This window comes from Anastrepha ludens, chromosome 6 (assembly GCF_028408465.1).
Source record: "Anastrepha ludens isolate Willacy chromosome 6, idAnaLude1.1, whole genome shotgun sequence".
Lineage (NCBI taxonomy): Eukaryota > Metazoa > Arthropoda > Insecta > Diptera > Tephritidae > Anastrepha > Anastrepha ludens.
Genome location: NC_071502.1, coordinates 19,291,620 through 19,307,290, shown reverse-complemented (window position 1 = coordinate 19,307,290; position 15,671 = coordinate 19,291,620).

The window sequence follows — 15,671 nt, the reverse complement described above, 5'->3', positions numbered from 1 at the left end:
CGTAGAGAAAATTCACAAGACCGCCAGAAAAAAAAATTTCAAAAATCAAAGCTATTTTAGAGCCACTAGAAATTTCCACTTTTTAACAACAAAATTCGATGGCCAATAGAACTGCATACACACAATTTTTCTAAGAATCCCTATTAAAAAGTGAAAATTTGTTGAAAGTGTTTTAAATCTGCACAAAGTTTGAACCTTGGATTTATATGGTTTTTGTAGGGAAATGATTCACATTTTCATAAAAAAAATATTAGAATTAAATGGGTATGCGAAATGAATTGGCAAAACTTGCCTTTAAGTCTCTGTGCTATGGTTATTTAAGGCAGTGTGGGTGCATAGGAAAGGAACGCGAGCTCGTTAAGGTGGCAATCTTATCAGAAATGGACCAGTTCGGAACTAGTGGTTTTCTCTGCAGAATTATGGTAAAGGAGGACCTTCTAAGGTCTTATTGAAAAATTCACGCATGCAATGCACATACAATATGTATGTATATGTATTTATGTATGTGCATACCCACCTCAACACATATCTACACAACAACTTTTGAAAGAAATTGCAATGAGCATTTCCGCGATGCACACCAGATCCATATGCGTGCTTTGTCGCTGGCAGTTCAGTAGGTTGGCAATATGCAACTATCTACCATAGTTCGAGTTGCAGAAGCGGCAAATGGCAGCGGCCATTCTCGCTTGCACACAAACCTAAAATAAAAAATAATAATAAAAGTAATAAAAAGTGCGCGCAAGTAATTGATATTAAAAATGATGATAGAACGCTAGAAAATTGGAGAACGGCAAAGGGGGAAAGAGAGAGAGCGCGAGCTGCATAAGAGTGAGAAAGAAGAAACACAAAACGAGATTGCTGAAGAATGAATTAATAAAAGCTTTTAACATAATTAAAGAATAATGTAAAGAAAAAGATGAAGTAAGCGGTTGGCAAATTTCTCGAAAAATTTAAGAACAGCGCAATGCTATTTTGCCATTCGCATTCGGACTGAATTACATATAATGGCTAGTTGGAAGGATGCGGAATAACCTAAGCAACAAACAAAAAAAAAAAAATCCGCAATGCTTACTATCTAGCTTAGAGAAAGTGGTGGCCGATTGTGGAGAAGAGATATGAAAAGTTGTTGTTGGAGGGATGAGGAGAGTTATTTCGTTTTAGTAGCGCTGAGACTCTAAAGTGTATTTATCTGAGCGTGGTTGTTTGGGCCGATTAGCAGCTGGTTTAATACCTGGGAGTGCGACTAAAACTAGTGGGACCGTAACGATGGAAATAACGTGAAAGTCGAGGTGAGGCAAGTGCAAAACGACATTCAGGACAGCATTGGGACAAGTCCAACTAGCTCCGGTGATGTCAGTACAAGCAGTCCTTGCACCCTCCTTAGTTTAGTGATATTATAGCCCTTCCGAAGAGCTTCCCACTAAACCAGGCATCCGTACGTTCTATTGGTAGAACCACTGCGTTGTACATCCAGAGAACGACCTGTGGCTTGAGTCCTAATTTTTTGCCGACCATAAATTTGCAGGAGTAGAAAGCTATTTGAAATTAAGTATCACCCCAAGATACTTAACTTCTTATGTTTGCAGGAGAACGTGTTTATTTAAACTGCGAAGTCTAAAGTGCGGAGGTTTATATTTTTCAGAAATAGCATCAGCTCCATTTTATCTGAGTTGACTCTGAGGCCACAACTGGCAGCCCAGCGACTTGGCAGAACCCTTCCAAGATCTCTACCCTAACTGAGGGAAACGGTCCCAATACCGTATGATATCATACTTACCTTTACCTCACCCTTAGCTAGACTTCGACAATAGCGACTAGCCGGAGGAAAGACGAAAGGACATCATCCCGCGGCGTCCCGCGGTGCATTAACTTCCTTACAATCTAGCAGGGAGGAGATCCAGAGACGGTCTTTCCACCTCTAGTCTATCTAACGCAATAAAGGTTGAAAATTTGGGTTCAACGTGCTCTCGGTTGTGATAATCGAGTCTTGGGTATGAAAACATCTTTCGTTTTCTTTCAGTTGGCGGTGACGTAATTAAGAGCGATACACGCTAGGCCAGACTTTAGTCATAGAAATTACTTCAAACTCTCTTTTATTTCAAACTGTCCAACTCAGTAGTTTCTATTCTAGCATAATCAATTGCGTAACATTGCAGGCTATATAAGTTTTTGTGATAACTAGTCGCATGAAGTAACTTTTCCGAGCTATTAAATACGAGGAAATTATATAATATTTATGGATCTTTTTTTTTCAAATTTTGGCACATAGCCCTCTTATAGTGAACTGAGGGAAGATACTCAGTTTTCAAACCTTTCTTAAGTCATTCATCTTTCTATTGAAATTTTTGGACATATTTGATGTCAGTCCACATTTTCCCCCTTTCCATCCATGCACATCTTCTATCACAATGACGGCCTATAGTCTGTGTCTCCCATGTGGAACTCCCCATTATACAAATTCTTCTTCTTAATTTCCACGATAACCGCTTACGCGATTTTGGCCGAATTTAACAAAGCGCACCAGTCGTTTCTTTCTCGTGCTAACCGGCGCCAATTGGACACACCAAGTCCTTCCCCACCTGATCTTTCCAACGCAGAGGAGGCCTTCCTCTTCCTCTGCTACCACCAGCTGGTACCGCATCGAATACTTTCAGAGCCGAAGCGTTTGTATCCATTCGGACGACATGACCCATCCAATGTCATCGCTTGCGATATTCACCGTTGCCAACGTGCAACGGTCCAAAAATCTTCCACTGAATCTTTCTCTCAAACGGAATGCCTCATCGGATATTGTCATCGTCTAAGCTTCTGCGTCATACGTTAGGATGGGCATGTTGAGAGGCTTGTCGAGTGTTAGTTTTGTTCGTCGAGAGAGGACTTTACTACTCATTTGCATACTTAGTTCTTAGTACCACTTGTTGGCAAGAGAGATTATTCGTTGGATTTCGAGGCTGACATTGTTATCGGTGTTAATACTGGCTCCTAGATAAACGAAGTCTCTCACAAAATCGAAGTTATAACCGTCAACAGTGACGTGGGTGCCGACACGCGGGTGCGCCGACTGTTTGTTTGAAGACAGGAGGTACTTCGTTTTGTCCTCGTTCACCACCAGACCCATTCGCTTTGCCTCTTTATCCAGTTTGGAGAAGGCAGAGCTAACAGCGCGGTTGTTAAGCCCGATGATGTCAATATCATTGGCATACGCCAACAATTGTACGCTCTTATAAATTATTGTGCCTGAGCGATTAAGTTCTGCGGTTCGTACGATGCTCTCCAACATCAGGTTAAAGAAGTCACACGGCAGCGAGTCACCCTGTCTGAAACCTCGTTTGGTATCAAACGGCTCGGAGAGGTCGTTCCCAATTCTGACGGCGCTGCTGGGGTTGAGCAACGTCAGCATGCAAAACTGTACTAGTTTTGTGAGGATACCAAAGTCAGACATCGCGGCATACAGATAACTTCTTTTCGTGCTGACAAATGCAGCCTGAAAATCGACAAATGGATGGTGTGTGTCGATTCTCCTTTCATGGGTTTTTTCCAAGATTTGGCGTATTGAGAATATTTGGTCAACGGTGGACTTTCCAGGTCTGAAGCCACACTGATAAGGTCCAATCAGTTGGTTGACGGTGGGCTTCAGCCTTTCACCCAAAACGCTCGCTAGAACCTTATAGGCCATATTTAGAAGACTAATCCCGCGGTAAATGGCACAAATTGCAGGATCGCCCTTCTTATGGATTGGGCAGAGCACACTTAAATTCCAATTGGCAGGCATGCTTTCATCCGACCATATTTTGCATAGGAGCTGATGCATGCACCTTACCAGCTCCTCGCCGCCATGTTTGAATAGCTCAGCCGGCAGTCCGTCGGCGCCCGTGGCTTTGTTGTTCTTTAGCCGCGTTATCGCTATTCTCACCTCGTCATGATCGGGTAGCGGAACGACAATTGCGTCGTCAACGAATGGGGTATCGGGATTTTCACATTCTCTGTGACATGCGCAGCTGTCACTATTTAGCAGGTTCGAGAAGTGTATCCTCCTTTATTTAAGTATGCTCTGGATGTCGGTCACTAGGTCGCCACCTTTGTTCTTACAGGAAAACGGCCCGGTCTTAAAACCTTCTGTAAGCCGCCGAACTTTCTGGTAGAATTTTCGGGCGTTGTTTCTATTGGCCAGCATCTCAAGCTCCTCGCACTCACGTATTTCGGCCCCTCGTTTCTTCGTTCTGATAATACGCCTCTCTTCCTTTCTTAGCTCTCGGTAGCGATCCCACATGGCTCGCGTTGCGCCCGATCGCAGCGTGGCTCTATAGGCGGCATCCTTTCTTTCAGCGGCAGCATGACATTCCTCGTCCTACCAACTGTTTTTTCGGGCTCGCCGGAATTCGATTTCTTCTTCGGCGGCAGTTCGTAGACAACGACAAAATGTTGCTCCAATGCTCGTGAATGCCGGTTCGTTGGGTACTCCCCTCTGAGAGCAGGAGCAGGAGCGAGAGCCGAGTGGCGAATCATCTGGCTGTCTGTTGTGATTGCAGCTTTTCGATATTGAAAATCCTTTGCGTAGGTAAATGTACGTTTTTTGCTGCACAGAGGCGTGTGCGCAGTTTGGCTGCAATAACGTAATGATCCCAGTCAATAAAGATCCCAGTCAATGTTGGATCCCCAGATTATAAAACACTAGAAGAGTGTCTTCCATTTATCACAACATGATCGAACTGTTTTCGCGTTTTTCGATCAGGAGACAGCCAGGTAGCTTCGTGTATCTTTTTATGCTGGAATCTGGTGCTGCAGACTACCATGTTTCGGGGCCCGGCGAAGTCGATCAGCCTCTGTCCGTTTTCGGATGTTTCGTTGTGCAGGCTGAATTTTCCGACTGTGGCTCCAAAAATTCCCCCTGGTGTTGAAGTCGCCAATCACGATTTTTATGTCGGGGCGGGGACAGCACTCATAGGAGCGTTCCAAGCGCTCATAGAAGGAATGTTTAGTCGCATGGTCCTTCTCTTTCGTCGGGCCGTGGGCGCAAATTAGCGAGATGTTGAAAAATCTCATTTTGATGCGGATTATTGCGAAATGCTCTCTTCCACGACGATGAAATCTCTCTCCCATAACAAATCCGACACCGAATTTGCGCCCCTTTACTTGGCAGCTGTAGTAGACGTCGCAAGGTCCTATGTTTTTCTTGCCTCGCCCCGTCCATCACATCTTTTGAATGACAGTGATGTCAGACTTTACTCTTACGAGGACATCAACCAGCCGGGCAGAGGCACCTTCCCCATTAAGGGACCGGACACTCCTGGTGCATGCCTTCAAATAGTATTCCTTATTTCGTTTGCAGGAGTCGACGTCAGTAAAGGTAGTTCTCATTCGAGGCTTTGTATATATTTTCATTGGGGGGGAATTTTAAGTGGCGGGCCCCAAACCCAGCGCACAACCAGCTATCCTGGAATGCTTCGACTTCTCACGTTAGCTCACTGCCGAACGGGTGTTCGGAAGCTACCCAGAGGATACTTGGGCTAATCCCGGGAGTTGTGAGCGGCTTGAACCACATGCAGAAGAATCGTCCTGGCCACTCCCAAGTGAATGGCGATCAGTAACTTTCCCCACTTGCGTAGACTTCTACACATGGAACCATCCTGGCGCTTATTGCATGATAAAGCACAATCTCAACGATTCACTCTCGTGACTGATTTCTTTTGACTAGATATCGCATTTTAACCATCAATCACTCACTCACCGTAATTGCCTGATATGGCTCCCTGTGACTTCTACCTATTCGGAAAATTGTATTTGGCTATGAGAGGAGAACGTTTTGCGTGCGTAGAGAGCATCCAAAAGGCTTGTGCCGACATCCTGAAGGACATTCCCGTCAATAAACTGAAATATTCTTTTGAAAAGCATCTGCCGCCGTCGCCTTGTGGATTTGTTTCGAAGTACCTTCCATTCAGACACTATAATAAAAATAATGATCAACTGACCAAATTAGCGATTTTCTCGTGAGAAGTATGCGAGTTTTATAGAGCACAGAGCGAAACTGCAAAGCACACACTTGAAAAAAGGCCTCCTCTGACAGCACGAAGAATTTCAAGAGTTTAGAGCTCATTCTAAAGTTCCGCGCAAAAGCCTGGAATGAGAGAATGTTTTAACCCCTTCATGCCTCCTTTGAATATGTTAGAGTCCCAGTGCTCTACACCCAAAAACTAAAAATCTAATAGCATCACAAAAATTTATGTTCAAAATAAAAAAATGCATTTTAAATTTATGGACTCCCCCGAAATTTTCTCCAAACAATAATCAAGGAGTTTTTATGTAAATTATGTCACTTCAATTGAGTGCATTGATGGCTAGAAAAAAATCTCTAACAGCCAAAGTACACATCTGCAATTTTATCCTCCTCCGCAAGTTGTCACTCAACTACATAAATGGCCGAGTATGCACAGCTGAATGGAACGACAGATAAATTGAACGAGAGTTTGGCCTTTTTTAATGGTCTTCAGCGTTCGTTTTTTATGAGTAAACACACACATACATACACTTTGCACCTCGTTTGTTATTTCAATTTTGCATACTCGATGCGCATTTTAGTTTTACCAACTCATTTCCTCTACACTTTATGACACTTCTATTTCTTGACACGACTTGTACGCCATGTCCTTCGATGAATGGACGCCAAAGTGGTAAAAAGTGAAGTATCTTCAAGGCGCACGGATCCGTTACTACAGTAATAGTGCATATCTATGTATGTATAAGTGTACGAGGCATGCAAACGCAATCAAAGTTTGCAAACGGACGTTCGACGTTAGGTGGACACGGCAGTGCAGTGTCTTGCGCGGATGAATGGTCCTGTCCTAGGGAACGATGGCAGCCATGAACGTGGACTATAATGGCACTTCATTCAAACTGCAAAGAAATTATTAGTTGAAGAAAAAAGAAACAAAGCATAAGGAGTTGGTGGACTTTCGCGCAAATGAGGCGCTCTTCTAGGCGCACAGGAACGCAACCGTTTTTACGCGCATATTCAAGTATGTCTGCACTTGTACTTGTATGCGTGTGAGTGTATGCAAGTGTGTGCGCACTAATCGAGTATACTAGTTGCTATAGTTCGAACGTGGAAAAGTGAATGGATGGCAAAAAATATGGCCAACATCAAAGCAGCTGCTCAAAGCGCCTGCGAAGAACACGAATCGTTCTGATTGCTATGCCAATTATCGTAATGAGTGCAGCGGCGCGCATATGGCAGTTTTTGTGCCAATTTCTTTATGCTCTTTCGTGCACTTCATTGTACTTGTATTACAACAATGCGTGAAACAACATTTTACTACAGTTTTTTCTTCGTCTTCTTCTTCTTCTTCTGCTGTACATACTTTGTGCTGTGTTCAGCACTTTTTTCGGTGTCTACCAGTTCATAGTTACATGACGACGTTATTTGCGTGTGTGTGTATTTGTGCATGTATGCACTAATTTATGTCTGTGTGGAAAGCATTTAGTACCGATGAAGGCACTTAAACCTAGTTTTCAAGATTTTTTGCCCTAAATGTTTAAACTACCCTTTGTACATGTGTATGTGTGTGTGTGCCTATGAAATATGACCGGTCAAGGTGTGGACAAGTGTTGGCTCAAATATTCATATGTTTGTATGTATCAGTTACTTTCATCTGTGTTTCTCATTTTAATGGTTTGAAATTTTGGGCGGGAGCAGCTGCTGCATTCTCAAAAGTGGACTTCGTGATCGGACAGACAGAGATTGAATCAATGTATTAGGTGCGCAACTAAATTTTCGCTGTTTTTTTGATGAAAATACAACTTTATTCAGTGAATCATTGAAAGTATTGCCCATCGCTGGCTACTACTTTTTCCCATCTTTTTGGTAGACTTCGTATCTCGTCGCGGTAAAACTGTGCATCTTTTGAGACTATCCACGCATCAAGCCATTTTTTTAATGTCTTAATATGTATGGAACTACTGGTCAGCTAGACCATGTGCCATCGATCGGAACAGGTGATAATCGGACTGCGCAATATCTGGAGAATATGGCGGGTGGGGTAGGATTTCCCATTTAAATGTTTCCAGGCAGGTTTTAACGGGTTTGGCAACGTGAGGCCGATGCGCATTTTAGTTTTGCTGTAGAATCACTTTTTCATGCCTCTCCGCGTATTGCGGTCGCTTCTCGCTCAGTGCTCGGCTCAATCGCATCAATTGAAGTCGATGCCGATCCCCAGTGATGGTTTCGCTTGGTGTTAACAGTTCATAATAAATAACACCAACTTGGCCCCACCAAATACAGCATAACATAGCATAACCTTCGCAGCGTGAATATTCGGCAAAGGCGACGATGTAGAAGCATGACCGGGCAGTCCCCATGACTTTCTTTTCTTTGGATTGCTGTAATGAATCCATTTTTCATCACCGGCCACGACGCGATGAAGAAACCCCTTCCTTTTTTGCCGCTGGAGCAGTTGTTCACAGGCGGAAAAACGACATTCAACATCCCTTGGTTTTAACTCATATGGAACCCAAGTCCCCTTTTTTTGAATCATTCCCAAAGTATGCAATCGCTTGAAAATGGATTGACGGGTAACTTCGAATACTGAAGTAAGCTCTCCTTACGTTTGACACGGATCCTCATTGAGCAATGCCTCCAATTCAGCGTCTTCGAAGTTTTTGTCCTTCCTTCACGCGGACGCTCGTCAACATTAAAATCACCGTCTTTGAAGCGACGCAACCAATCTCGGCACGTTGTATTATTTAAAGCAGCAGCTCGTGGTTCAGTAGGAGTTTAATCTACTACAATATCCAGAACGTAATTGTGTCAGTGTTACGCTGGTCTCACGTGGAAGCTGGAGCTCTTCATCTGCTGTAGGTGGTGGTTGGACTCCGATTACGGCATTCGGTGGACGGAAGTTTACGAAGGTGGTAACGGTCTCTCGGTGAATGTCGTTTAATGTCTGTCTAAACACTGTCTGGTCTATTAGATGTCTGTTAGTTTTGTCCTGGTTCTAGTCGGCGTAGTTTAATAGGTGTCTCCTGACGTGCCTGGGAGGCGGCTCTAGCTCAAGCAGGTGTATGCAAGGGGGAAACCTGCAGTAGCACCGTAACAGGAACTGTGTGCTGAGCAGTTTGTTATGCTCCTTAACAGGTAGCATATTGGCCTCGTTGTGAAGGTGTTGTATTGGGGACATCAGCAGGCAGCTCGTCGCTGTCCGAATGACAGTGTCTTGGCAAGTCTGGAGCTTTATCCATTGCGTGTCACCGGTTCCAGGCGACCAGACAGGCGCAGCATAGTTTAGAAGCGGCCGGCCAATTGCCTTAAATGTCGCTAGCAACAATTCTTTGTCTTTGCCCCAAGTGCTACCGGCAAGCGATTTGAGGACCTTGTGGCGATTTTGGACTTTTAGTGGCATTTGCGGTTGTGTGCGCAGAGAAGGAGAGTAAACTGTCGAAGGTTACACCTATAATATTGTGATTGTTTACAATCAGAATTGGTGTGTCATCGAGTTGCAGTTTGACCTCCTTTATGCAGGTGGTAAAGAAGGTCGCCGTTGACTTAGTGGGGAAAAGTTGGAGACTCCGCGCAGTGAAAAATCACTGACGAGTGACAACCGCTCGAAGAGGACATCCTCGTGTCCGGTTGAAGGAGCACAATGAATATGATCTGGCTTCTCGTGGCATAAGAAACTGGAAAAGGTATGCGGAAAACAGAGACACCTGGCGAAACATTGTTCGGCAGGCTGTAACCCGATAACGGGTTGTTAATTAATTAATTGAAATAATAATCAAGATGACTTTATAATTTTTCAAAATATTCTCCTGGAAGTCAATACCCTTCGGCATTCGCTTGAACCAATTTTCAAGGCACTTTTGCCACTTCGAGCGTTAAAAACACTCTTGACCTCATATTTTATTTTAGATGTTTGGGAACAGAAAGGTGCAAAATCAGGGCATAAGGCGGGTTATCCATTAATCCGATCTTTTGAGTGGTCATAAGCGCTCCTATGGGAACCGATAGCTGAGAGCTCGCATTGCCTTAGTGAAGGCTAATTCGTCTTCGGCGGATGGTTTTTCTTAATTCTCCATAAACTTCTGACAAACTTCTGGCTATGCATAACTCAGAATTGACTGTTTTAATTTTTTTAGTAGTAAAGTTGCGATATGATAACGTTTTCCTTAAAAGCAAGCGACGATTTGCCTTGAGGGACTTCTTGTATACAACTTTTGCTAGATTAATATCATTTTGGAGCACCCACCAACTTTGAATTCCTGATTTACTTCCGACTCATAAGCATAAATCCAAGATTTTTTACTTGTTACGACCTCATAGACGTGCAAGATCAACCTGGCTGAATTTCTTCAACAAATCTTCATACCAATCGACATGAGTCCTTTTTTGGGTAGGGTACGGTGTACTAGATAGGGCTAGTTTACTGGGGTAGCCCTTGGTCGAGGAAAAACTCGAAACATTCCGTCAACTTAGAACCGGCTGCCATAAAAATGACTGGGTTGCGCCTCTCTGGTTGCCTGGAACCTGTAATTTGCAGAGGATAAAGCTATAGACATTACAAAATACTGCAATCAGGACAGCTACGAGATATGTAGAAGTCCCACCTGCAACACCTACACAATGAGATATCAATTCTCGCCGTCAAGGAGTACAGCAAAATACTCAGCAAGCAGGTTCTTCTAAGTTGTTACAGAAGGTATCACCCCTACAGACATTTTCTAGAGCCGGAGCCACCGCCCAGGTATGTTACGAGGCATATCTTCAACTACACTGGCGAGATCCAGGATAAGCTACAACTGCAATTATTGTATGCCGATTAAACGACTTTCATCGGGTGATATTTACAACCTCCCTAAACTCCTGACCCTTGAATGTCGTTACGGGAGTTCAGTCACCACCTATTGCAGATGAAGTGCTTCAGCTGAATCGCGAGACCCCCGCAACTTTGTCCCAATTGTTAGACGAAGTTAGATGAAGACGACCGATGATAATAACAACAACAACAATGCTTTTTTGGTCAATTGTCAAATTATGCGGTATTTAACGAGAAAAAGTCTTTTTGACGATAGACGCACAACATCGATTCATTCTGACACAACAACCATTTTGGGACGGCCTTAACAAAATTCATCCAGCAAAGATAGACGGTCTCGTTGATAAGTTGATCAATGCATTTCTGTCTTAATAATTCACGTCAAAAATCGTGATAAGCCACTGCACAAAAGGTAGTCAGGTGAAATGGTTGACGTGGCAGTCTCGCACTACTCAAGTAGCACTAAAGCGCCGTTTTGATACCATTATGAGACCTCCAACAGGCAGATAACTACAGCCAGCCAGAGCGTTTGATATAACGGAGGAGATTGATTGGATTTAGGTTGGCGCACTGCCCCAGGCAGTCGAAGAAATGAGCGCCCAGTGACCTTAGTCGTCTAGCTGACAAACCCGGACATTTACAGGGAAAGTGCTCAACAGTCTCCCTTCTCTGAAAGGTCCCCACAGCTTCTGCAATGGAAGTTAAATAGTAACCCAAGCTTTTCCGCGTGTGTGCCGATCGTCCAGTGACCGGTAAAAACTGCTACGAGTTTGAAAATTGAATGGCGAGGAGTCCAAAGAACTTTCTGATTACTTCGTATATTGTACTGGAGCCAAAGGATTTTCGAAATAGCACATGAAGAAATGGAGCTCAATCTTTTTTGCGATTTTTGAGAAATAGTTTGTGCAGATCCCCTTTAACAACTGTCGGAGGGATGCCGATGACCGGGTAGGAGGTCTCTGAGGCCGATTCAGTACTCTTCCTGGCAAGCTCATGAGCACTTTCATTTCCCTCTGTGTTCCTACCTGTCCTGGTATGTCCTGGAATCCAGATCAGAGAAATGTTGCCTGCCACCCAAGAGATTTGATCTCCTCCGTACAGGAATTTACTAGTTTCGTTCCGCACCACGGCGTTGTCAGAGCCTTGATCGCGGCTTGACTATCGTAGAAAATGTTAATATCTCCCTCGCTCCTGCGTTCCCTAAGCATTTTGCATGCCTGCAGGATCGCAAAGACTTCTGCTTGAAAAACACTAGTAGTGTTCGGCCGTTTAAAGGGAATTGATAAATTGGCTGATTTAGAGAAAACCCCTGCTCCGACTCCCGATTCTATTTTGGAACCGTCAGTGCAGACAGAGGTGCAAGCTTCGGTGCAGATTTTCCCCAGCATCTAACCTAACAAATAATTAGTGCAGTTCTTTGGGCCCCACTCAAATGAATGGAATAGACAAAAAGTCTTGCAGTACTTAACTGCTTGGGTTTATCCCCATCTTTGATTATTACGAGTGACTTAAACGACATAAAATTGCGATTATGGACTAAAAATTTCGATGGTAACTTTTAAATAATTCGCAATATGATAACTGGTTCGTTCGCTTCACTATAACAAAAATGCGAAAAAGCCTGAGCCACATTTTGACTTTAATCTATATATTAATACGGAGAGCAAAATTTTGTCGTACCTGTTTTTAGTATTTATAGTCAGAGAAAAAAGTTGAAACATATACCAATATATAGCATAGGAGACGGTTTGCACAATGTATTAAAATAGATACATAAGTGAATAGGTACAGGTAAAAAAAGTCATACTATTTTACCTGTGTTAATAGGATAAACAAAATCAACTTGAAGAAATTGAAAAAGAACGTGCACAGACAAACATTGAAAAGGAATTATTGGAAGAGCGAAACAAATTACAAGCTGAACTGAATGAAAAGGGGGAAAAATAGAGAAGACTGAATCAAAAATTGGTAATATAAAAATAGTTCAGGAGTTAAAATATTTTTATATAATTTAAAATAATTTGTTATTTAATAGGATTTCTTGATGTTTTGCGTGAAACATATATTGATAAAATAAAAAAGTTGCCACAAGGGCAAACAGTTAATGAAATTGGTATATTAATAAGTGAATTTGCATCATTTGAAAAATATTGAAATTTATTTTTTGATAGTAACCAGCAAAGCAGATCAAGAAGGGGTATTTGGGGAATTGGCGATGACGTAGAACGCATAAATAAGTTATTGGGATCGTTAGGTAGAAAAGGTGCTGATTTCAAGGATATGAAAGGAGCTTATTTATGTGTACACCTACGATCAAGGAATAAATATGGAAGTTGTTGTAAAAGTAGATGAAACAACTGGAAACTTATATATTGTGAATCAATACTATTATAAATTTGATTCAGAAATTATAATGGTCATGGATTAATTAATGATTGTTTTTTATTAGCTTTTTCAAACAAAATTAATTTTTTTTTCCGTAATACAAGAAATTAAATGTTTCCAATTCATGAATAAAAAAAAATTATGATATTTGAAATACACAAATATAGGATCGCTTAATACAGGTAAAATGGGATATTTTTCACATTTAATTTTAATACATCTATTCACATATGTATATCATGTAAAAAGTTTCAACATAAACTATCCATTTATATATTGTATGACTATAAATACTACTATGACTATAAATACTAAAAAAAGGTATGGCTAAATTTTGCTTTCCGTATTTATATAACGTCGAATAACGTCGAAATTTCGACGTACGGGCGATCTTAGTTAATCATAAAAAATTGAAACGTGCGTGTCTATTTAAATACAAAATTGTTATATCCCTATTTAAAAACCCGTTATATGGAACATATTTCGCGTTGCAAGCCATTCTGAAGATCCCCCTCTATGGTTTAACCCTTTAACATTTTCTTACACTTCCCTTAATTTTCATTTATTTTTGCTTTGCTTGGTATTTCTTATTCCGTAAATCTTTATTACCTTTTCTTTCTACCCATTTAATTATTCGTTTGTCTGCGCGTCTCGAGACAATGGCGCTCATAAGATCGACAACCTCACAGGTAATTCAGCATTTTTCACGTTTTCACATTTTAATCGTCTTAATTCTGACAACCGTGGGGAGAAACTACTACATAGCGGCGGATGTCCGGTTGGAGTGCAAACACAAAAAAAAAAAACAAAAATAACATTACATTAAAACAAAAACAAAAAATGAAAACAAAGCAATGGGGGAAACATAAAAGTACCGGAAATGAAACTGTAAAGCAGAGCAAGAGTTAAGAATTACAATGGGACAAAAGTAATTAAAGCGACTACTCACGGCAACTATACCAACAACAAGAGTTAAGTGAACTATAGCAACAAAAACAAATATAACACTAGCAAAAAGAACGCGAAACAATAACAGTTAAGAATAATTGCAGGCACACATGCCGCCGAACTACCAACGACCGTCGAACAAAGCGCAAAAGGCGTTTAACAGGCGCGCGGCGAAACGGAAAATGGCACAGTGCTGCTCAGCCACACTACGCGGCATATGCATTAAGGAATATAAAATCTGAGCGGTTTAAGTGAGTTGTAAGATCAAGTAAGAGGGGGAGTAAAATGTTTTGTTTTTTGCCACAGTTATGTAAGGGGTGTGTTTTTCGGAGGAATTATATTCCTTGTCTTTAGTCAAAATGTAAAAAAGAAACAACATTTATTGGCTTTATTAGTTAAACATTTTTTGTGGGGTATTCACATAGTTTTATAAAGTTGTGAATTATAGAGCAAAATGTTTAAGATTTACCGTAGATCTAAATAATTGAAACTTAATATGAAAATGGTCGATCTTTCGCAAAATTCGTGTTTTTTTTGGTGGAAATGAATGGTGGAATGTTTCGACAATTCAAAGCTTGGTGAAAAGACTCAAAGAAACTGGTTCTATCGAGGGCAAGGAAAATGGACTGGCAACCCAAAAACGGTACGTTTTGTTGAGAATATTGCTGTTCTAGTGGAAAGTGTTCCTGAATAGCCTTTAACCTTCAGCATCGATATTTCGACATTCTCAACAATTAGGTATACATGAATCGACTGTTTAGCAGATTTTATCTGTAGACGTGCGTGTTCATGGTGGACATTTAAATGGTGTTTTTTCACATACGAGGTGTGTTCAAAAAGTATCGCGAATTTTGAATTTTCGCATGTTACGTATATTCGAATTTCGATTTTTTTGTGCCGATATGTTGGAACTCATATCTCTCACTCACGCTGACGAGTTCGGCCATTTTGAATGCTCACTTAACTGTTGACAGCTGCTTTGCGAGCACGTGCTTCGGCTCGTCTTCGATTTTTACCTATTCAAAAAGATGGATCAAAGAATCGGTATCAAATTGTTTGTGAAAACGAAATTAAGTACGCGGATGCATTCCGAATGTTGACTGTGTCATACGGAGAAGCTACGTTTATCGGTGGTACAAAATGTTCTCAGAAGGTCGAGAAGCTGTGAACGATGAAAAGCGTGTCGGACGCCCGAGCACTTCAACAACAGACGAAAAAATTGATGAAGTGAAGAAAATGGTATTGGCCAAGCGTCGAATCACCGTTAGAGAAGTTGCTGAGAACCTAGACATATCGATTGGCTCGTGCCATTCAATTTATTTCAATGATTTGTGCATGACACGGGTCGCCGCAAAATTTGTACCAAAAGTGCTCAATTTCGACCGATAGCAGCATCGCATGAGCATTGCTAATGAGATGTTGGACTCTGTCCGCGACGACCGTCGACCCAAATTTGCTCCAGAGGGTCATAACTGGTGACGAATCGTGGGTTTACGGTTATGATGTTGAAACAAAAAAAAATCATCATCAATC